At 45.5% G+C, this 23,289-nt stretch overlaps 1 long non-coding RNA gene across 1 annotated transcript in view; it reads left to right on the top strand.

The window, feature by feature from the left end:
* Positions 1 to 3,640: 3,640 nt before the first annotated feature.
* The window catches only part of LOC309642246, a 65,171-nt gene continuing 45,522 nt past the window's right edge, over positions 3,641 to 23,289 (top strand). Inside the window, exon 1 of the long non-coding RNA XR_014253082.1 lies at positions 3,641 to 9,199. This is a non-coding gene — a long non-coding RNA (uncharacterized lncRNA). The remainder of the gene's footprint in view (positions 9,200 to 23,289) is intronic.

Here is a 23,289-nt window from a genome sequence, read left to right as displayed (position 1 = left end):
ATGGTCTCACTCGAGGGCCCAGATGTACAAGTAGAGCCAGGCACAGTGAAGTGTCAGGGTGCTGCTGCCTTCCTTCGAGCCTGGGGTGACAAAAGAGGCCCCAGGTCCCAGCTCAGAGCCACATGTGGCTGTAGGCTGTGGCCGGCAGATCCCTTCACAGCCTAGAACACTTTTGGAAAAGGTACCTACAGCTCAACTGAGAGAGCTAAGAATGAGCTACTGATAGATGCAGAGCCCGTGCACCCCTAGGCTGAGAAGCAGGAATAGATGTAAGGGCCAGAAGCCTGCAGGAGCTTAGCTGGGGTTTGACCGTCAGCCATGGAGCCAGAGCCACAGACAGGCTCTCTGCCCATGGAGGAGGGACAGCAAGATGAACCAGGCTGGTCCTCGGCCTTTCATGAGGGCCTCCCCAGTGACAGCGCAGGCAGGGCACCATGTTCCTAGATTACCCCAGATGGAAGCTTCTTTCAGTCAAGAGCCAAACTGCAAGGGCACTGAGCCACTAATTCATTCATACTAGGGTGTCAATGACTAAGGGTAAATTAACAAGACAATCTTCAAGTGGGGATCTAGCTTCTTGGGTTCAGCGCCTTCCAGCACAGTATCGCAGGAAGACCAGTCATACGTGAAATGAATTTTAGCTTCAAATACGTAAGTGTGTGTGTGTGTGTGTGTGTGTGTGTGTGTGTGTGCGCGCGCGCGCGCGCGCGCGCGTAGAGAGAGAGAAAGCGAATTGTGTATCTGACATCTTTTAAATGTCTCAAGAGATCCTCAGCCTTAACATGTGTAAACGCAACCCAGAATCTACCCTCCACCCAAGCCAGGTCCTCTCCATGGGGTCCCCCCAGCACTCCCCGGTGTGCAGGCAGGAGCCCACCCCTCAACTCCATCTCCCTGTCCTATCTTTCACTAACTCCCAGAGATTTCACATCCTGAACACCTCCTGGGTCTGCCCACTTCTCTCCTGAGTGGTGGCGATGCTGGGTTGCCCATACAGGCCCACTCCTTCTGAGAGTGCAAATGGGGGCTGTGGGTCCCTGTCCTCTGCCTTCTCTTGCCGCCCCTGCTCCATCCTGCTGTAAGGGCAGAGTGTGGACACTGCAGCCACACCCTTGCACACCCACTGCTTTGCCACCCTCAGGCCCAGGGGTGCACACGTTGGCAGTGGGGGAAGAGGCCCTCACAGCCTTGGAATCAGGCTGCTTCGGGAGAGGGTTGTGGGTAGAGGCTGGGGGAAGGGGGGCAAGGGCCTTTGGCCCACAGACTTGTCTCCCTGTTGGGAGAGGCACAGACCACGGAGGGTGAGAGCAAGGCCCTCTAAAGGGTCCAAGGATGATATTGTGCCCGCCTCTACTCTTGACTGCCCCAGCCAACTTCTTCTCTATTAGCCAAAGTGATCTTTTAAAAGCAATCGGATCACATTACACTCCCCTGCTTTAAACCCTTCAATGGCTCCCCATTGCTCTCAGGATAAATGCAAAACTCCTCAAATGCCAGCTATGAGGCCTCTGGGTCTGGCCCTGCCAACTTCTCCATTCTTGTCACCCACCCTTCCCTCTCCACCCCAGTCACGCTGGCCTTCCTTCCGACCCACGCTGGCCACGTCGCTCCACCCACAGGCCTCAGCACATGCTGTTCCTGCTTCCTGCAATGCTCTTCCCTCCCAACCTGGCCTAATTCATTTCTCTGCATCCTTTAGATCTTGGCTCTTGATTAACCTCTTTCTCCCCCTGCTAGACCAAGGGCTCATGCAGTCAGAGACCTGTCCTTTTTTGCTTACAGCCTGGCACAGAGAGTAACAGCTGGCATTTATTGAGAGCTTACTACGTACCAGGCATCGTGCTAGTGTTTTCCATGCATAATCCCTGTGGATCCTTGTCACAACCCTATGAGGTTTAGGGTTGTATGCTGCTATTACGTCCATTTTGCAGATGAAGAAACCGAGGCACATGGGGTTAAAGAACCTTGCCAAGGTCACATTGAATAAGTGGTAGGGCCAGGACTGAACCACACAGTGTCATGGAGTCCACGGGCTTCCCTCTCATCGCTTCGGCATCTCCATTGCACGTGCTCCATGAATAGCTTTCAAATGAACAGAAAGACACACACACACACAAGATCCAAAAGAGCACATGCCAGGATGAGAACAGAGGCGATTTCTGGTTGGTGGGATTATGAATGTTTACTTTCATCTTTCACTTACTCGTATGTTCCAATTTTTCTATATGAAACAAGTATTTGTTGATGTCTTTAAATTAAGAAAGAAAACTTTAAAATCTCTTTAATCTTTTTTTTTAACAAAAAATACCTAATTTTTTTTTTTTTTTTTTGGCTGCCTGGTGTCTTAGTTGTGGCACGTGGGATCTTTCGTTGTGGCGCAGGGGCTCTCTAGTTGTGGCGTGGGTTCCAAAGCACACAGGCTCAGTAGTTGAGGTGTACAGGCTTAGTTGCCCCACAGCATGTGTGATCTTAGTTCCAAACCAGGGATTGAACCCGCGTCTCCCTGCATTGGAAGGCGGATTCTTAACTACTGGACCACCAGGGAAGCTCCTCTCTTTAATCTTTTAAAAAGAAGCAATCATGGACCAAAATCAAGACTTCCAAAGAAATGGTATGTCATTCCCTTCCACTCCACCCAAAGCCCTACTCTGGTAGAAGATAACAAAGCATCTTCCAGCGGTAAAGGCCTCGGGATGTGTCAGTTAAAACATAGATGTTAGCTTCAAACAGACCAGGTCTTAATCTCGGCTGTTATTGTGAGGCTTTGAACCAGTCTCCCCTCTGACCTCAGGGGACGTCCTGACCTCTGACCTGCTCTGTAAAACAGGGCACTATACTGCCTTATAGTCCTCACAGGACTGTTGTGAAGACTGGAGAGAAAGGGCGTGAATGCCTCCAAGTGGGTCTTGGCACATAATAGATGCTCAGTGAATGGTGGCCACCAGCCTCAGCCCAGCCCTCCTGGACAAACAGAAGACCTGGATGCCTCATGGAGCCCACGCGCCCACGCCCAGAAGCAGCCCCTCCAGCCGCTCCGCTGCGCCTCTTGTGAGCCGCGTTCCTGCCTGCCGGCCCCAGCCGCGTCTCTCTGGGTCTAAGGACACTGGCCACCTGAGATGACCCCCACCTCCACCCCTGAGGCAAGCCACGGTGGGGGGGAGCCCAAGGACGCAGGCCACCCAGACGGCTGTTTTCATGCCTGCAGGCGCCCCATGGGGGATGCAGCCCCCTCCCGCCACATCCTTGCCACCCCGCAGGAGGACAGAAGGAGCATTTTTTCACCTAGGTGGAAACCCCAAATCAGCTTCTGGGGCTGTGGTTTGGAGACGATCTAGGGGGATTCTCTTGTGAGGCCTCGGGAAGAAAAGCAGAGGAGGGCAGAGAGAAAGGGAACGAGCGAAGACGGAGAATGGGCCGCCTGGAGGCCCCTGTGGCTGGTTTGGTATTTACTTTCTGCCACAGCCTTGAATACCGTGGGGCTCTGAAGGAATTTCCAAGAAGATGGAAATTTGAGGAAATCAAAGTTTAATTAGTCACAGCTGCTGTAATGTATTCCAGGTGATGGCTGGTGTGGCCGCATCTCCCCTCCAAGCCCCCTGACGCCTCTCACCCTCCACGGGGGCAAGTAAACAGCGGGGTGTTTGCGGTGGGAGCCCTTTCCCGGGTCAGCTGGGCAGGGGATGGGGGGCTGGAGTGGGCCGCATGCTACCTCCTGCTACCTGGACAGACACGGGGGAGGGAGCAAGAGGGAGGGTTACGCACAGGCTCTGCCCTCCTCTCCGCTTCTTGTTCAATTCCCATGCGGCTCTTGGCTCTTTGCGAGTGAGAGCAGAGGACTTATGCAAGGCTGGAGAGCACGGGCTAGGAGTAAGGGGGAGGTCTCAGGTCACTCCTGAGTTACAGCGTGACCTTGGACAAGTCGTTTAACTGCGAGACTGGCAACACATCCAGGAGTCAGAGCGCTCGGTGGGAATCCCAGCTCTCCCACTCCACTCTGTGGCCTTGGGGAAGTTGCTGAAACTCTCTGAGTCTCGGCTGCTCCAACTATAAAATGGAATGAGGAACCGCATTGGCACATAGGATTGTCGTTAGAGTTAAGCCAAGTCCCTTAAGTCAAGGAGCGTATGTGGAGGACGTTAGCACAGAGCTGACAGGAGCTCAGTTAGTGACCACGGTGGGCCTCAGTTTCCCTACCATCAGAATGGAATGGGATTGCGATACTATAAGAGAGGGAGAAGCACGTTCAGCCCCTCAAAATAAAGCCAAGCTGACAGACACGCAAGGGCAAGGTTAACCCATCAGAGCACTGTTCTTCAGAGAGGGGTCTGCTGAGAGCCCAAAGGGGCTGACGGGTGGCACCAGGTGTCCTGTGATGGGTCCAGCTCCAGAGCTGGGAGGGTAACTGATAAGGGTGCGGAGCAGGTTCTCCCTTCTCTGGGTCTATGCAAAGACGAATCTGCCACCGTGACCACCTGCAGGAGCCCCTCCGCTGTGTTGACACCAGCCTTCCTCTCTGTCCTTGTCATCTTGTCAGGGGGAGTGTCCACGCTCCCAGCCCCAGATGGTTCACAAGCTGGTTCTGTTTAGTCCCAACCAAGTTTGGGGACAGGGAGAGGAGCTGGGGCTTGCCTTTTCCCCCCACTCTGCCCTCCACTGAGCCCTCACTCCACCCTATGTTTGGGGGTTCAAGTGTCCTGGAGTGTCAAAGGGGGCAGTCCCCAAGAACACAGATGGGCACCCTGCCAGCTGACTGGTCAGTGGGCAGTGCTCCTGCTGCAGTCCGTGGGAAGACCTCAGGGGCCAGCAACCCAGCCACAGAGGGCTTGAGGACGCTGGGCCATCTGCAGTGTGTGCTCTACTCCACGCAGCTCCCTGGGGTCCGCCACAGACGGTTCCCTCGGGATGGAGCTGGACCTGACTCCTCTCTCCCCTATGTGGTCTCTCCAGGGCCAGCTCCCGCCCCCTCCCCACCAACTTCTCCCCCTCTGTTTCTCTAATTTTTTCCCCAGCCTTGGGGGTTATTTCTAGTCTAAGTCTTTGAAACTCATAGCTAAGAATCCATTCTTTTTTCTCCCTGCATTTCTGCTGTGTCACCCCTTCCCTGAGGCAATGATCAGAAGAGTCTAGCGAACTGAAGGGAGGGGTCAAGGGGTAGAAGGAAACACCAGAAACCAACGCCTCTCGGTTAACAGTTCAAAAACAGTACCCTGCTTCGTAGCAGAGGACGCTCATGAGTAGTTCCAAAAATACGTCTAGCAGCCATGCTGTTGTACGGACTATTTTCCTTGATTAAATGTATTACCTGTGAAGACTGTCATTTGTCCATTATTTACCTTTCTCTTCCCTTGCAGTGGTTATGAAGAAGTGAAAGGGAGTGTGGCAGACATTACGGCTTGTCTGTCCGCAGCTTCCCCCCCCCCCTTTCCTTGTCAGCCAACCTGCTTCTACCTCAGAGCCCGAAAATGCCAGCTGGTCACTTTCCTATCCTCCCTTGCAGCTAGAGGTGGTCAGGGGACCCAATTCTGGTTAGTGGGACCTGAGAGGAAGTTGGCTGAGGTGACTTCTGGGGAAGCCTTTCCTCTCTGGTTTAAAAAAGAGAAAAGATAGGTGAGGAGAAAGCCTCCTTCCTGCCCATGGTGGCCATCTCGTGATCACACAAGGACCAGCCTGAAGCCAAAAGCCAAGACTTGAGGTCGGCAGAGCAAAAATGGAAAGCACCTGGGTCCCTGATGATATCATTGTGCTTTGTAGAATCAACCCCCAGACTTCTGGTTAAATGAAATAAAGAGTGTTGTCATCGTGTGAAAACTCTTTAAGATTTACTTCAGCCACTTGTAGCCAAAAGCAGCCCAAATTATGCTGAGAAAATATTCCAGAATCCTTTCAGGTCTGTGCTAGTCAGGGCTCTTTTTAGTTGCAAGGTAGCCACAGGAATCCAACTTCAGCTTGCTTAGCCAAGCAGGGCAATTTTAAAAATTAATACACATGGGTATCTTATGAAACTCAGCAGAAATATGACTGGGTCTCAGAATAGTTGAAACCAGGGACTCTAAGACTGTCAGAATTTTCTCTCTGACCCTCATATTGTGTCCCACCATTCTGAGGTAGTAAATCCTTGGTGATTTATCACAAAAAGTCTGATTGTTTGGAATTGACTATTTTTCAATTTAATTTTAACATGCCTGGAGAAAAAGGATGAATGCATTTCTTAGCGTTAAAACTATATATTGCAGAAAGACTTCTTTTGAAAGACAATAACTGATTCATGTTGTTAATAATTTACCTCTAGAGTTCTAAACGTGCCCATGAGGCCTCAAGGTTCTGGAAAAATAGTTTCCTTTCTTGAGTGTTCAGCGTGTCATATTCTGGGTGTGATATGAGTATGGCTGACGGTGAGAAACCCTCTTCTGATGGGAGAGAGAGCTTCCCCCCTCCCCGGTGCCTGTGTGAGGAAGCCAGTGCCTCAGACACAGGCGGGGCTCGCTTCGCATGGGGGCGACATCGTCTTCTGATGAGTGGAAACCTTCCCTCCGCAGAGAACCTGCTGCTTCACTTTCCCAAAATGAGTTCAATATTTGGTTTCAAATCCTCCTTCAGGCGCCAACGCAGGAAGAACTTTCAACGTCGTGGGAACTCGGTCAACCTATAAACAAAGACTTTTGAATGTTGTGTCAGTAAGAAGTAAAGGTTGTACGATTTTCCAAGTCTCTCTTTTACAGGTTTAGAAGCAAAAGATCAGTTTTTGAAAAAGAAAAAGTTTGATAAGAATAGCACAATCTAATGTGAAACGGAAGAGAGAAAGTAGGCAGTTAGGAGTGGATGTCCTCTGTCACACCTGGATGGCTTGGCCATTTGTGTGTTTAAAAAGCTTTTCTGGTGATTCCGGGGCACAGAGTGTGAGTCCCTTGAGGACAGGGCCAATGTCTTACGTGTCATTGAGTCCCTGTCCCTAACATTTACATGACTGGTACACAGTAGGTGCTTAATAAATTTCCCCTGAATCAGTGAATGAGGAAAAGGAAGGATGGGAATGCAGAAGTCAAGGAAGGTTTTCTTCTGTAGGATTTTCTCATCCATAAAATACCAGAGAATCTGTGTCTCTGGGAATGGTCTCTCCAGGTAGGGGTCGGGTAGACAGGAGCTCAGTGGAGGCCAGGGCCCTGCCCGGGGTGCTGACCTGAAGCTGGGGTTCAGTCCAGACAGAGCAGCTTCTCGGAAGCCCCTGCCCATGGGGAGGCTCACTGCCCTGCACCAGGCCCCGAGGAGAAAACACATTTGTTTACTTGACCTGAGTGACATGTTCATTGATTTCTCTGGAGTGGTTCATTCATAAATGCAAATTGAGCTCCCCTCCTGGGGATGCCAACGGCCTTTTAACAAGCTCCCCAAGGCGTGACTTCTGAAAATGAGTCACTGATGAGCCAGAAATGGAGGTCACCTGCCCACCCTGGCCCTGCTGGCCCAGGACCACAGAGCAGCGGGGCAGGAGGTGCCACCTTGGACTTGGGGGTGGGGGGTGGCCTCGGCCAGCAGGGGGGGTGCGGTGGGAGGGGCAGAAGTGAAATGCACCAGCTCCTTCACACTCACGAGCATCTGGACAGTTAAGGCAAAAGGGGTTTGTTGCTCACATTTTCTCGATCAATCTCCCACTGCAGTCAGCTTGAGTAGATGAATGTAACAAGAGAAATGGGCTGAGAGTTTCTTCAACAGAAACACTGCATTTTCTTTCTTTTGGGTCCCAATAATTTCAGTTCTTGCCAACACCAGCTGCTCAGGGAACATTGAGGAAACAGAGGCCCAGAGAGGAGCAGTGACCTACCCAAGGTCAGACAGCCTGGTGTTTTTTAATAGAGATTTACTGTTCACAGTCAGGCACGTTTACATCTGTAATCTCGCCTGATCCTTACAACAAACATATGGGGTAGGTATTGGTACCCATCAGTTTATTTTATTTTATTGTAACATTACTTTTCATTATTTCTAACCTTGCCCCCTTTCTCCCTCACGTTCTATTTTAGGAACGATTTTCTTTTCTTTTGTCTTACCAGATGACACTGTTGGAGCTGATCCTCAGAAGGCATCTGGGATCCACTGGTCTGGAGAACACTCGCTTCCTTTACTTTTGTTGTTGTTTTGTCTCCTCTGCTTCTTCCTTTTACTTCCTTATCCCTTTCTTTCTCCTCCACTTCTACCTCTTTTTTTTTCTCCCTTCCCTTCACCCCTTTTTTCCTTAGAAGACAGCCCAGAGACTGGCCCAAGAATTAAGAGATGTGAGTTCAAGTTCCCGTCCTGCCACCAACTTGCTGGATGACCCGGGACAAGTCACTTCTCTCTGAGCTTTGGTTTCCCCATCTGGAAAAGAAGAGGTTGATCCTTTGCTCTTTGAAATTGCTTCCAGCTTAGAGATCCTGAGATGGCTACGACCTCTGGTACTCTGTTGACTCACAACGGAAGCAAATGGATTTTGTACTTTCTAATCTGCCGGCTGAAGTCTTAACCTGAGAAATTGGGGTGCATTAGTAAGAAGTCACACCGATGGCGACAGCCTGGTACTCCTGCCCACTGGAGAGGCCCCCTCCGTATCTCACTCATGATTTCCACCGTGATGAATCACCAGCGCGTTCGCGCTTGTGGGAGGGCTCCTTGCATGCACTCTCCTTCAGAATGATGGGCCATCGCACTTTGTTCTGTTTATTGTGTGTGACATGGCTGTCACTATTGATTCAGCATTATTGAGAGAGAAACTTCTTATTTCTTCTCAGGGATTTTGCCAGCAATTAGGATGTGCAGCCAGCAGTTGAACGATGGAAACTTAGTAACGGTCAAAGCCTTTTTATACTCCATTATTCTTTTGAAAAAAAATTGTTATGAAAATTATTAAATAAATAGGAAAGAGTGAAATAGTCCTAAAAGATCAGGAGATTTAAGGAAAGCAACTCATAAACATAATATGGTACTCTTCTCACAATACTCATTCAACTCTGCTCATTCTAACCCTGGTTTTATCTGAAGATTCATCAAACACTTCTTACAACTTTCCCTTCAGTAGGTTTTAAGAGGAAAGCATTCCCAGGGAGCGTTTATGTTCTAGGACTTGAGGACTTTAGGGAGTGGGTATTTAAAAGCCCAGGTCTTTGTTCTTTCTAATAAAAGGGATGTGACTGCCTGCTTTTGACTAATCACAAAACCAGTGTTACTGGTCTTAAGAAAAAGGTCATATGGCTGTAAGTTATGTTAGTTTTCTATTGATGATGTAACAAATCGCCACAAATTAGTGATACTAATGTATTAGTATCATTAGATACAAATGATACTAATGTATTATCTTAGCGTTCTGGAGGTCAGAGGTCTCACTGGGCTAAAAAGCAAGATGTGGGCAGCGCTGTGATCCTGCTGGAGGCTCTAGGGGAGAACTCATTCCTTGCCTTTTCTTCTGGAAGCTGCCCTCATTCCTTGGTTCATGGCCCTTTTCCATCACTCTGACCTCTGCTGCTGTCGTCACATCTCCTTCTCTGATGGGACTCTGCTGCCACCATCTTTCACCTATAGCAACCCTTGTAATTACATCGGGTCCACCCAGATAACCCAGGAAAATCTCCCCATCTAAAGATATTTAAATTAATACTCTAATTAATTCACTTAATAAATTGATTTTAATTATTAATAATTTAATAATGAATTGTTTAAATTACTAATTTAATTAATCTGCTACGTCCTTTTTGCCATGTAAGGCAAAACATTCATGAATCTAGCACATGAACTTGGAAATCTTTGAGGCAGCCATTATTCTACTTACCTACAGGTATCTTTTGACCTTAGGAAAACCAACCTGATAGATTGCAAAAGTAGCCGCAGATTCCTTTCATCCCTAGACCTATGTCTCTTCTCAACATGACTTTGTAACCCTTTCCAATGAGAGGTTGAGTCTATTCCTTTACCTTTTGAATTTGGGCTTGGTCATGTGACTTTCTTGGGTCAATGGGACATTAGCAAATGTGATGCAAGCAAAGACATTGGGGATTGCCTTCTCTTGCTACTCTAGGGAGCCCCATGACGACACCCATGTTAACAAGCCTTAGGTAGCCTGCTGGATGATGAGACACAGCTCAGTTACTGCTGTCACCCCAGCCAACAGCCAACCACATACCAGACAAGTGAGTGAGACTATTGTCTGTCGGTTGACTGTGGACACGTGAATGAACTCAGCAGAGACCAATAGACGAACAACCCAGCTGATCCCGGCCCAAACTGCCAAACCATAGAATCCTGAGCAAATAGATGTCAGTTTTAAGCCACTATATTTTGGTGTGGCTTGTTACACAGCAAATGCTGACTGATATAACTAGTGACCCACTGTCACCCGATCAGATAAAGTTTTTTCAATTATGATAACCTTACATCAAACATTTCCTCCTGGTTCTCATTATAGAGAGGCGGATACCTTTCTATTGACCAGTAAAATATAACAGAATTGCTTCCTAAACAAAGGTTTAACAAAGTATTTCAAGTCCTCTTTCCTCTATTAGATTCAATTTCCTTGAAGGCAGGGACGATGTCCTCTGGGTCAGGTCTTTCTCATAGAGCAGGACCTCAGATGGTATAGAGCTTAAGAGCATGGACTCTGGAGGCAGGTATACATAAGTTCAAATCCTGAATTTATCTGCGGATGATAAGAACTTAGGCAAGTTACTTAACCTCCCTGCAACTCGCTTTTCTCGCCTTTAAAACCATAATTCAAAAAGACACATGCACCCCAATGTTCATTGTAACACTATTTACAATAGCCAGGACATGGAAGCAACCTAAATGTCCATCAACAGGGGAATGGATAAAGAAGATGTGGTACATATAGACAATGAAATATTACTCAGCCATAAAAAGGAATGAAACTGTGCCATTTGCAGAGATTTGGATGGACCTAGAGACTGTCATACAGAGTGAAGTAAGTCAGAAAGAGAAAAACAAATATCGTAAAATATCGCTTATATGTGGAGTCTAGAAAAATGATACATATGAACTTATTTGCAAAGCAGAAATAGAGACACAGACATAGAAAACGGACGTATGAACACCTGGGGGGGAAGGTGGGGTGGGATGAATTGGGAGATTGGGATTGACATATATACACTACTATGTATAAAATAGATAACTAGTGAGAACCTACTCTATAGCATAGGGAGCTCTACTCAATGCTCTGTGGTGACCTAAATGGGAAAGAAATCCAAAAAACAGGGGATATATGTATACGTGTAGCTGATTTGCTTTGCTGTACAGCAGAAACTAACACAATGCTATAAAGCAGCTATACTCCAATAAAAATTAATTAAAAAAAGAAAAAGAAATCTAGTCACAAATTATCTGTGACTTGACAATAATAAATCACCTACAACATTGATTATTTTGTAACAAACAAAGCATTGATGACAAAGAATAGTCCCATCTTGCTGTAATGTGGTGCCAAAGGATAATTTTCAAAATGTTAAAGACGTGATTTTCATACAAATATAAAATTAATGCATAAAAAATAAAATGAGGCTAATGAAAATACCTACCACATGGGATTGTTATGATAATTACGTCCAATGATATGTATGAGCACTTTGAGAATGTCAGGTACAAGTCCTCAAAAATGTTAGTGATTATTATTACACAGGGCAGGGCATAGAGTAGGTGCTCAGTAAAGACTTGCCCATTTGACTTGAGTCAGATTTGGGGGATTTGGTTTTGGAAGAATCAGGAAACAAAATTTCCAGGGCCCAAATTTAGACAAACTTCAGTTCTTTGGTAGAGTGTGAGGATGCCTGAGACATTACAGGCCAAAGAAGTGTCAGTTCTCCTCATTCAGAAGTTTACCTCCAAATTAACACTTGACCCAAGTCTCCTGAGTAGATCCTGATTCTCAGCCATGCCAGAGTAACTGAAGCCCTTGGGACCTTCATGATCCAGTGCTGCTCCCGTGGTAACTAGTCTTCAAAAATGCCCTCCCTCTGAACCAGTGAACACACCTCCCACTACTCACTGCACCAAAATGACAGCATGTGACTTCCAAGGCTGGGTCATGTGACTTTCAAGGCTTCAGCCTGGGCCTCTTGGAATGCTTTCCCTGGATGGAGCCAGACACCATGTAAGAAATCCAACTAGCTTGAGTCCACCATGCTATAAGGAAGCTCAACCAACCACATGGAGATGCCATGTAGCAGGAGAGATGCCTGATCATCCTTCAGCCATCCTGGACGTCCAGCCCAGGTGAGCCGTTAGATGACTCCAGCATCAGTCGCCATCTGACTGTAACCTCAGGAGAGACCGAGAGCCGGAACCACCCAGCTGAGCCCCATCAAATCCACAGAACCATGAGAGATAATAATAAGCAGTTATTTTAAGCCACTAGGTTTCAGGATGGTTTGTTATGCAGTAGTAGATAACCAGGCAAGCTGCCAAAACTTCCCACGAATTCATTCCCCAGCCATTTTTTCACTGATTCAATCCACAAACTTTGGAAACAAATAAATCGAAGTCCAATATTGGGCCCTGTGAGACGAGTTCATATTCAAGCAACGTTTGAGAATCTGTGGCTATGGGCCAGGCACCACCCCAGGCACTTCCGCACATTTTATGGTATTTAAACTAGTAGTTATGAGCTTGGACTCTGCCATTAGACTGCTTGGGTTCCAGTCCGGGCTTTACCATTTACTAGCTGATGACTTTAAACAGCTTAACCTCTGCCTCAGTTCCTTCTTCTATAACATATAGAGGATAATAACACCAACCTCATAGTTTTGAGGATTAAATAAAATAACTCCCATAAAATGCTATATGCCTGGTCACAGAGTAAGCATTCAGCAACTGGAAAATACTATTATAATTATTCTCACAACTACCACCAGCTTCTGCCTTTGAGGAACCTGGAGACATAAGACACAGGCAGAATAACATTCCAGAACCAAAGCAAGTACCCACAAGTGTTTGTGAATGATTGAGTGACTCAATTACAGGGTAAAAGATATCCCAGTAAAGGTAAGAGCATTACTTCTGGCTGAGACGCTCAGAGAAGCCACCCTGGAGGAGGTGGCTCTGGAGCCGGCCAGCGAGAGGTGGAGAGGACGCCAGCATCAGCGATGGGGGAGTGAACCCTCCAGGTGACGGGGACAACCATGGAAACCCAGACCACCAAGGGACCCACACGCTGACTGACTTAGCTGAGACGGGGAATGTGTGAGAGGAGAGGGGAGACACAGGTAGATCAGGGCCAAATCATGATTTGATGATTTCCTGTGTTTATTTATTTACTGGAGCCTCCAAAGCGAGCCAAGCATGTCAGCCAGGAAGGCCATCCTAAGCAGCCCCTCACGTGGAGGAGGGAATGGCAGGAATCTGGCCCTGAGCCTGGCTTCGCACCCAGAGGATCACAGAGTTCCCAGCCAGCCAGAGGCCTCTCTCCATTCTGCTTCTGGCCCATGGAGCCCTGGAGGGACTTCTGGGTGTTCAATCCAGCCCCCAAGGCTCCTGACCTGTGCTCCTTTGCCTTCCTCAGCATCTACCACTTCTCTCCCTCCACATCCATTTTTAAAATCTAACCATCGCTCCTCAACTCCCGCCCCACCCCTCCTTAGACACTTACATCGGCTCAAACAGGGAGGGTGGACAATCCTGATTGAAAGGGACATCATCCTGAGGACTTGGGGAGAAACAGAAGGCGCGGTCCCTCGGTCCTTCTGTGAGCCTCACCCCCACCCTCTCTGTCTCTCCTGACTCAGACAGTCCTGAGTTCGGATCATTCAGATCCCAGCTCCACCACCTTCTAGCTGTGTGTCTCTGGGTCAATCACCCCAATTTCTCCGGGTCTCAGTCTCCTGATGTGAAAAATGGGGAGAACAGCCGGCCCAATTGTTCTATAGGGACGGAATGGGGAAATAAAGGTGAAAGCCCGGGACATGATAAATGCACAGAAAATACCAGGGATTATGACCATCAGTGTGCTTCCTGCTTCCCTGATTCTTTGCTCTGAACCCCTGCCTCACACCTGGGAGCCAGCCTCCTACTGTCCTGCCCTGAAGGCCTGAGCACACCTTCCCTGATCTCCCTGCCCAGCCTGGCCAGCCCATTGCTCAAGGGGCTGCCTGGCCAGGGAGCCCACTTCTTGCCTGCTGCCAGAGGGGCCTTCTTGAGTGTTGAAATCCTTCCATTTCACGAGGCCAGAAACTTGATTATGTTATTAATTAAAGCAAGATGCTGGGCCTGGGAGATTTATTTTCTTTTCCATATCTGTGGCTGTAAATGCCACTCAGGGAGCTCAAAGGCCCATGTCAGCCTGAATCAGGCTCCTGAACAGACGTTTTGTTCCCAGTTTGGCCTCCTCGGCCCCTCCTCCTCAGTGCCAGGAAGGAAGTGTGTGTTGCGATACCCGACCCTCACCCCAATTTCCCTTGCTCCATCTGCATGAGGCAAAAAGGGGGAAATACCTGGGCAGTGTGGCATGGGGAGGGAATTTTCCAAGAAAGTTGTTTTAAGTTTCTGCCTCATTATTATAGGACTTTCACGTTTCTATTTTTAGCTGCACAAACGAACCAGGCCCACATTCCCCTCATCTCCCTGCCCCAACCTTTGTTTATACAAACACATGCTGAAATCATTATTTAAAAACCTCCAAACCCATAATTGCTCAGGTAGGCGAAGAATGCAGGCTTTATGGACATAGCTTACAGAGGGCCCGGAGTATTCCTGGGGAACTATGGCTTATTCATATTTGCTTCGCCCCTGCTCCTAGGCCACGCTGAACCCCTGGAAGGCCGAGAGGAATCAAGTAACTTAGAGCAAGAAGAGGCATTATCGATAATAAGAGTCCAAGCACTACATTTTACTTTGTGTTGGCGTTGTTTTGTTCAGTTTTGTGCTTTATCAAAGCATGGTTTATTTATAACATTACATTCATTTCAGGTGCACAACACAGGGCTTCAAAATTTTATAGATTATATTCCATTTAAAGTTATTATTTAAAAAAATGGTTATATTCTCTGGGCTCTACATCAAGCACTACATTTAGGAAGAAGAAACAGAGCCCTGGAGTACAGATGAGGCACATCCAAAGGTCCACAGGATATCACTGTCATTGCTGGGATTCAAACCCAGACATCCTCACTTCTAATGTGGCACTGTTGATTCTCCTCCACTATGAAAATGAGTCTAAAGCTGGACTGTTTGTCCCAGCGCTCCAGTTACTAGCTGTCAGACCTTGAGCAAGTTACTAAACCCCTCTGGACCTCAGTTTCCTTATCTGTAAAATGGGGATAACAAAAATACCCACCTGATAAGACTGGTGTAGGAGTCAATGAGTGCCTGGAAGAAAGTGAGCCCTGTGTTTTGGTTCTGGTTGCCCCAGAAAGCAGAGTCAAGCCAGTAGCCATGCCCAGGAGGTCATGTCTTCCTGTATCTCGGGTCCTTTTTCTCTCTGTGCAACATGGACCACAGAGGGTGCTGCTCACAGCTCTGCCCGTCTAGGATTTCCCTTCACCGTGTCTCTTAGGGCCGCCCCTGAGTGGGGTGGCACCAGGCTAGTTTTGGCCAGTTCCATGTATTGCTTCAGCTCACATGTGAACCAGGCCAAGTTCTTCCTTCAATCAGTCCTAAAGAACCCCCACCAAGGCCACACGTGTGAGCTGAGGAAAGGGTGTCCGTATGAAGAAGGTAGTTGCATGGGGTTCTTCCCTATCTGTTCATGAATTGATTTGTGCCTCCTGGACCCACTTGGCCTCAACCCCAAGTAAGCCATCTCCATCAAACAACTTGAAGCATTATAACTAGCATTTTGACTTGGAGCATCTGACAAGACACAGCTCACGATGGGCAAGGAGCTCTGGCCACACAGGCACTTGTGTCCCATGGTTAAACACTCAGTCTGTGCTTGAAGCTGCTTTTCAGATAGAGTAGCTCTCTGCCAAAGAGGGCATAGCCTTGACACAGAACCCTAGGGAACTGTGCTCTGACTCTCTTAATGAGACTGACCAGATACTCTCCGTGGCAACCTGATCTGCCATAAGTACGCCTAACAGCATCAAATTGACCAGATCCCACGTGGTGAGAGGCAAAGCAACACCCAGAGCTGTACTATGGCTTTCGTGGGCACCAGGCATTTTTGCCATGTGGGCTCTTTCTTTCATAAAAAAAAAAAAAAAATTAAAAAGTGCATTTTACAACTCCATTGGCATAAAGATGGGTATAATCTAGGCTGAATTCATGATCATTAGATTCATTTTTTTTCTTTTGATTTTAAAATAAACTAAAATTAAAATATTTTTATGGGCCCCTATAAATGTACCTTGGGCCCTAGGCATTGTGCAGAATGAATAAGCAGACCCTGCTTGCATCTCAGTCTGGACCCATTGCAGAGTCCTCCCTTGTCCTGGACCCACGTAAAACTGGCAGCCTCCTAAGTCATCTAATAAATGAGTCAGAGCAGTATTAGCAAGTGTGGTAAACAGTGCCTCCAAAATCCAAAAGGCCCCACCAGGCATTAGGTCTATTTCTTAGTGATAAGATGCGTAAGGCACAACAATTTGTCCTTTACTTTAGAGAAGATGTACTAGCATTCCCCAGACCACTGTATCCCTACAAACTCCACCAATATGGCAGGTCTCTGAATCTTTGTGGGGTTTACCTCCTGCCCTATGGCACATATGGGTCTTTCTAGGGTGTCTTGGTATCTACTTCCTGCTCACCAGGTCCATTATCATGATATCATCAATACAGTGGACCAATAAAATATTCTGCAGAATGTCAAGACCATCAAGATCCCTATAGCCTATATCATATCAGAAAGCGGGAGAATTAATGTAGCCCTGGTGCAAGACATAAATGTGTACTGCTGTTCCTGCCATGTGAAAGCAAGCAGCATTTGCTCTTCTCTACTGATGGGAACCAAGAAAAATACATTCACCAGATTGTCACATACTAAGTTCCAGAGGTTGTGTTGATCTGCTCCAGTAAATATATCACTTCCAGCACAGCACCTAGGATTGAGATACCCACTTGGTAAGTTTACAGTGTGCCATAATCCATTCAAGTCAGATAGGCGAATTGGATAGGGATGTGATGTGGATCTCCACTCACGCACCCTTCGAGTTTTTGTTGGTGCCACTAATCTCTGCAACTCTTCCCTAAACACACTATTGCTTCTGATTTACTGTCTTGGCCAGGAGTGGCAGTAGGGAAGAGTTTCAAGGGCTTCTATTTGTCATCTCTTACCATAATGGCTCTTACCTCCATAGGTCAGGAAACCAGTGTGAGGGTTCATCCAGCTGCCAAGTATACCTTTCCCAGGTATACGCCCAAGGACCAGTAAATAACTTCAGAGTAGGTCTGCAAAACTAATGTGAGATGTACTTGGGCCCAGAGTCCATTTGTCACCTGACTTCCATAAACCCACACTCAACTTAGACTCCTTATCTAATAGTACTCAAAAAGTCTGATAGAGCCTGAGAGCAGGTTAATTAATAGGCTCTTAGTGCTGAAATATCTTGGCCCCTTCCCTTCCCAAGTTGACTCTTTCGAATCTATCAGTTACTTCAGTACCCATTAAATTACCAACTTTTTTCCTTTTAAAAAAATGTCCATTTCTATTGTTTTCAGCCAAAATTATTTTAACAAACACAACAATGGCAAAATGTCTGCCACTGGAGACTGGTCAATGAAGCTCTTCTCTTGTTACTCAAACTCTTGGCATCACTTGACACTGTGGACCTCCCAGTCCTTCTGGAAACTTCTTTCTGGTGGCAACCAGGACACCAGACTTCCCTGGATTTCCTCCTAACTCACAGGCAGTTCTTTCAGGTAGAGAGGAAGAGGAGGCCTTGTGGCATCATATACATCATATTTAAAAACACTTGCCAAGGTTGCAATTTTACTGCTGTTTGGTTCATGCTTGTCTCCTCCATTAAACCCCAAGTTCCATGAGGGCAGGTGCCATGAATGATTTGCTCACCAGGGTATCCCCTACATCAATGGTGTTAAAACTTTCCAGTCTCAGGACCCCTTTCCACTCTTAAAAATTATTGAGAACCCCAAAGAGCTTTTGTTTATACTGGTTATATCTACAGATCAGAGGTTCTCCACTGGGGGCCATTTGGCTATGTCTGGAGACATTTTTGGTTGTCACAACTTCCAGGGAGTAGGTAGCGGGAGAGCAGGGAATGATACTGGCATCCAGTGGGTAAAGGCCAGAGATGCTGCTAACATCCTGCAGTGCACAGGACAGCTCCAATGACAAAGAATTATCAGACCAAAACATCAGTAGTTCCAACATTAAGAGATCTTGCTATAGATATTTACCATATTAGAAATTAAAACAGAAAATTTTAAACATTTACTAATTCACTTAAAATATTGATAATAAACCTATTACATTAGCAAAAATGAATTTTTAAATAACTGTATTTTTTCAAATCAAAAATATTAATGAGAAGAATGTATTGATTTATTTTGTAAATTTCTTTAATGTCAGGCTTAATAGAAGACAGCTGGATTTCCATATCTGTTTCTGCATTCAATCTGTTCCAATATGTTGTTTTTGTTGAAGTATATGAAGAAAATCTGGCTTCACACAATATGTAGCTGGAAAGGGGGAGAGTGTTTCAATAGGCTTTTCAGGTAACTATGCATATTCTTCTTTGTTACTACACCAAAACTCAACAACCTCTTAAAGGTTAGTTACAGTGTGGAATCTTAAACCACATCCATGAATTTTTCATATTCAGTTACTTTTAAATCCATTGGTCTGTCTTGAACTTTGAATGAATCTTTTACCCATGCATTATTTTGTGACATCACGTGCTGTGGGCTGAACTGTATTCCCCCCAAATTCATATGTTGAAGTCCTAACCCCCAGCACCTCAGAATGTGGCCTTATTTGGAAATAGGGCCATTGCAAATGGTATTAGATACGATGAGGTCATACTGGGGTAGGGAGGACCCTAATCCAAAATGCCTGGTGTCCTTATAAAAAGGGGAAATTTGGATATAGACACATACAGGGAGATTGCCACATGAAGATGAACGCAGAGATCCAGTGCTGTGTCTACAAGCCAAGGAACGCGAAGGATTGTCAGCAAACCTCCAGAATCTAGAAGAGAAGCATGAAACAGTTTCTTGTCACAGCCCTTGGGAGGAACCAACCCTACCAACCTTGATCTTGGACTTCTAGCCTATAGAACTATAAGAAGACAAATTTCTGTGGTTTAAGACAAAGTGCCAGTTTGTGGTACCTTGTTAAGACAGCCCTAGAAAACTAAAACATCATGCACTGGTCACTTTGAAAACAGTGGTTCATTGAATTATGCAGATCTTCCAAATGTTGACACACTTCATTATGTGATACCAAAAATCACATTTGTTAATACCATCACAGATCTCATCAGAAAAGTCTGCAAGTATTGAGAAGCTGCCAAGCTCACAGTGACAGATACAAGCTTTCCAAAATTCTAATTTTCAGTTGAAAGCTCAAATTTTATCACTGACCACAAATACTGTCTGTTGTTTTCCTTGAAGTGACAGTCTCATTTGGCTCATATTCAAGAAAAGATCTACCAGATACCCAAATCTAAATAACCATAGTTTGTCCATCAGTCCTTAAAATAAATATGGCGACCCATGAAAGAAGCAGCTATTTCAGCACACCACCCAAATAATCCCCCAGTGTTTGTTCTCAAGGCAACCATCAGACTTCTGTACACAGACTTCGGTTATGTGTCTCCCCATTGCCTCACACAGAATACTAAAGAGAAGTGTACTCAAAGATCAAGATTTAACAAAACGAATACTGCTTTGTTTTATTTTTACTGTGGGTACATGGCCATGAAGAATACAATGAGCCTAGTACATTGGACACCACGGTCTTGATTCATGTTAGGACACCGGCAGTGTTACCCACCGTTGCTTTTGTACCCTCTGAACAAATATTACCAAAGTGAAAAAGGCAAATAACGTCTTAGTGTTATTATCAAAATAGCTTTGGTTTCACAGACATCCTGAAAGTGTTTCAGAGACACCCCTCCACCCCCCGCCAGGGACCCACGGACCACAAGTTGAGAACCACTGCTCTGCATCAAGTATAGTGGTAAGAGCCAAACAAATCTTTGCTGAAAGAATGTTTGAGTGGATGGATGGATGGATGGATGGATGGATGGATGGATGGATGGATGGAGTCAATAACGGAGTAAAGAAAGAGAGAAGGAAGGCCTACTTTCTTTCTGCTCTTGGCTTTCCATATCATCTGAAAGACTGGGCCCTACATAACTAGATTTTCAGCTGAAGACAGTTGACAGAAAGGGCTCTGTAGTGGGTTTTTCCCAAGCCTGGGAGACAATTCCATGAATGAGCGTTGTTGTCGAGTCGTGTCGTTGAAGGGGTTCAGTGAGATGTGTCTTAACAGCACACCCCAAAGTAACTTGGCTCAAAGTGCCCCCTAGTCTCAGTGACATTATGACAAAAAGAAGAATGGAAAGAAAGACTGTTTTACCCTTCAATGCATGAGGAAAAGTAGTCACTATCATTTACCATCTGGGAGTAATAAACCACTGTAAAATATTTTTTAAGTCCTTTTTTTTGAAAAATTTTACTGAAATAAGAATAAAGGGAGAGTGAAGAACAACTTTATTAGATATTCTAATAAGAATTTAAACTTAGCAAACCTAAATTTTTATTCCACATTATCCTGGTTTTGAAGGTAACTGATATGGGCAACATCCTCCAAATATAAACAACATCTCATCAGCTGTCATCAACTGTCACTCATGAACAGGAACACACACATGTTGTAAATAGTGATTTCAGATTCAAAATACATCTCCACTGGATTCTAGATTCTCATCATTTCTGATTTCCCTTCTTTCACTTGCAAATCCAAAATGCAGTTCCTGAAGAAATTTTTGAAATCTTTGATGGCTCATAATTTTGCTGAAGAGAAGATGGTCATCTTCTTTGCTCCATAATTGCAAAAGAATTGCACTTTTATAATCTCCAACCAGAATGAGAATCCAATGATTTTTTGAAACTTCTCCTCCAGGTATTTCCTTCCAATTACCTTTTGTTGACACCTGCCTTAGCATTTGTCTACTTATGAACTATATCAAGTAGATGTTGGTGCACAAACATCACAAAAGATGAAAATAGTGTGACACATCCTTTTAGTGCAACAGGATAGTCCAGGTTCTTGTCCTGCCTGTTGAGTGAATGACTAGATGAGAATACCACATTTCCTTGTCTCTCTAGAAATACATTGTTTACTCAGTGATTCTTGAGTTTGAGAAAGTTCATCTAGGACATTGTCATCTGAAGACTGATGATCTGAGATTTCACTTATGTGATAAGTTTCACCATCCTCATTAACTTGAGTCTAAATTGATGCTATCTGTCTCTCTGCATTCATCTTCTGAATCATCCAATTATTCTGAAACACCTTCCTCTGTCCATTTTCTTCTCTTTGTCATTATAGATGAAAAGGAAAACATTCTGCTTTCTCAATTGTGTTCAATGAAAGCAAAAGTCAGACTATAAAATGGTATTTCCAGATTTCTCTTCATATCTTCTGACAATGCAAGATTTGGGGCAACTGTATTAATTTCCTACTGTGTCTGTTAAATATCACCACAAACTTGGTGACTTAAAACCACACAAATATATTACCATCTACTTCTGGAGGTCAGAAATCTGAAATGGGCCTCACTGGACTAAAATCAAGCTGTCAGCAGGGCTGAGTTCCTTCTAGAGACTCTAGGGGAGAATCATCTCCTTGCCTTTTTCAGGCTGAACCACATTGCCTAGCTCACAATCCATTCCTCCATCTTCAAAGCCAGCAATGCTGTATCACTCTGGTGCTCCATTTTCACAGTCACATCCTCTTCTCTGACTCCTTTAGGGACGCTTGTGATCATATCGAGCCACTCAGGTAATCCAGAATAATTTCCCATCTCAAGGTCCTTAACTTAATCACATCTTCAGTCTCTTTTGCCATGTAAGGTAACATATTCACAAGTTCCAGGGATTAAGATGTGGACATTTTGAGGGGCCATTATACTGCCTGCCACAGCAACACAGGAAAAAAATTGTAGATGATACAGCAGTGATGACTTGTGTCACATCATCCTTCTAGATAATTCCATCATTGTTCCCTTTTCCTATTATTTTAGTCTTTTTAGTATAGCTGAGGATAGTTGGCAAGTAATGATGAAATAATTCCTAGGATGAGGAAATAGAAGAGCGTTTTAAGAGATAGGAAAAATAAGATCACTAAAATCCCAAAATCTATCTTAGATTTACAAATGTGTCCAATGGACCCATGTGGTAATTGCAAGATAGAGTAATATTTTTCTATTTAAAAAACAATAAGTACCATTTCTCTATACTCTTTGGAAAAATCTGTAAGGAAGAATAAAATCTATGAAATATCAAGCCTTACAAATAGAACTGCTCAAAAAATAAACCAAATTAAAATCAGGTGCAAAGGACCCTGATTATATACTGAAGTTTAGGCTGTACTAAGCAAAAGCCCTATCTATTCCCAAATAAGAACATTAGTGCAGTGGTAGAGGCTAAATCTTGAATTCTGAACATTGAGCTTAAAATCTGTTGGGGTAAAATAAGTGGGGCAGAGAGAGAAGTATTAGTTATGGTAAGGTAAGCTGCTGTAACATAAGTAAACCCGCAAATTCAGTGACTTTAAGAACAAAAAAAAAAAGCATATTTGTGTCTCTCATTCATATCTGAGTTGAACGTTGACAGTTGGCAGGTATTTCAGCTCCATGTGGTGATTCAGGGAACCAGGCTCCTTCCATCTTGTGGCTCTGCCATCCTTTGGGAAGTTGTCATCTGCGTGGCTGAGGTCCCAGCTGGCTGGAGAGAGCTCACAGAGAAGACCCAGCCTCTCTCTCCAGGCTTAGCCCCAAAGAGGTGTGCATCACTTTCTATGAGCTAGAATATAGTCACATGACCCCTCTCAACTCTAAAGGAGACTGGCACTTGCGGTCCAGCTATGTGCCCAGGAAGAAGGGAATGAATCTCAGTGCCCAGCTAGCAGTCTCTGCCCCAGGGAATGACCTTTGATGACCAGTGATGCTTTGATCATTGCAGATAAGCCATCTCAGCTCCTGAGGGACCAGAAATAATTGGACTACCTTACAAAGCAGTAGTTCTTAGTGGACCAAAACTGAGAAGCAGAATTAATGTGGAAGCTTTTTCTGATTCAGCCTTACTGAGTCAGACACACTGAGGGGGGACCCAGGCAAACACATTTTGAAAAAGATT

Source organism: Balaenoptera physalus, assembly GCF_965194825.1.
Source record: "Balaenoptera physalus genome assembly, chromosome: 1".
Taxonomy (NCBI): Eukaryota; Metazoa; Chordata; class Mammalia; order Artiodactyla; family Balaenopteridae; genus Balaenoptera; species Balaenoptera physalus.
The sequence above is the reverse complement of the archived record's forward strand: the minus strand, read 5'-3'. Positions and strand labels throughout refer to the sequence as shown.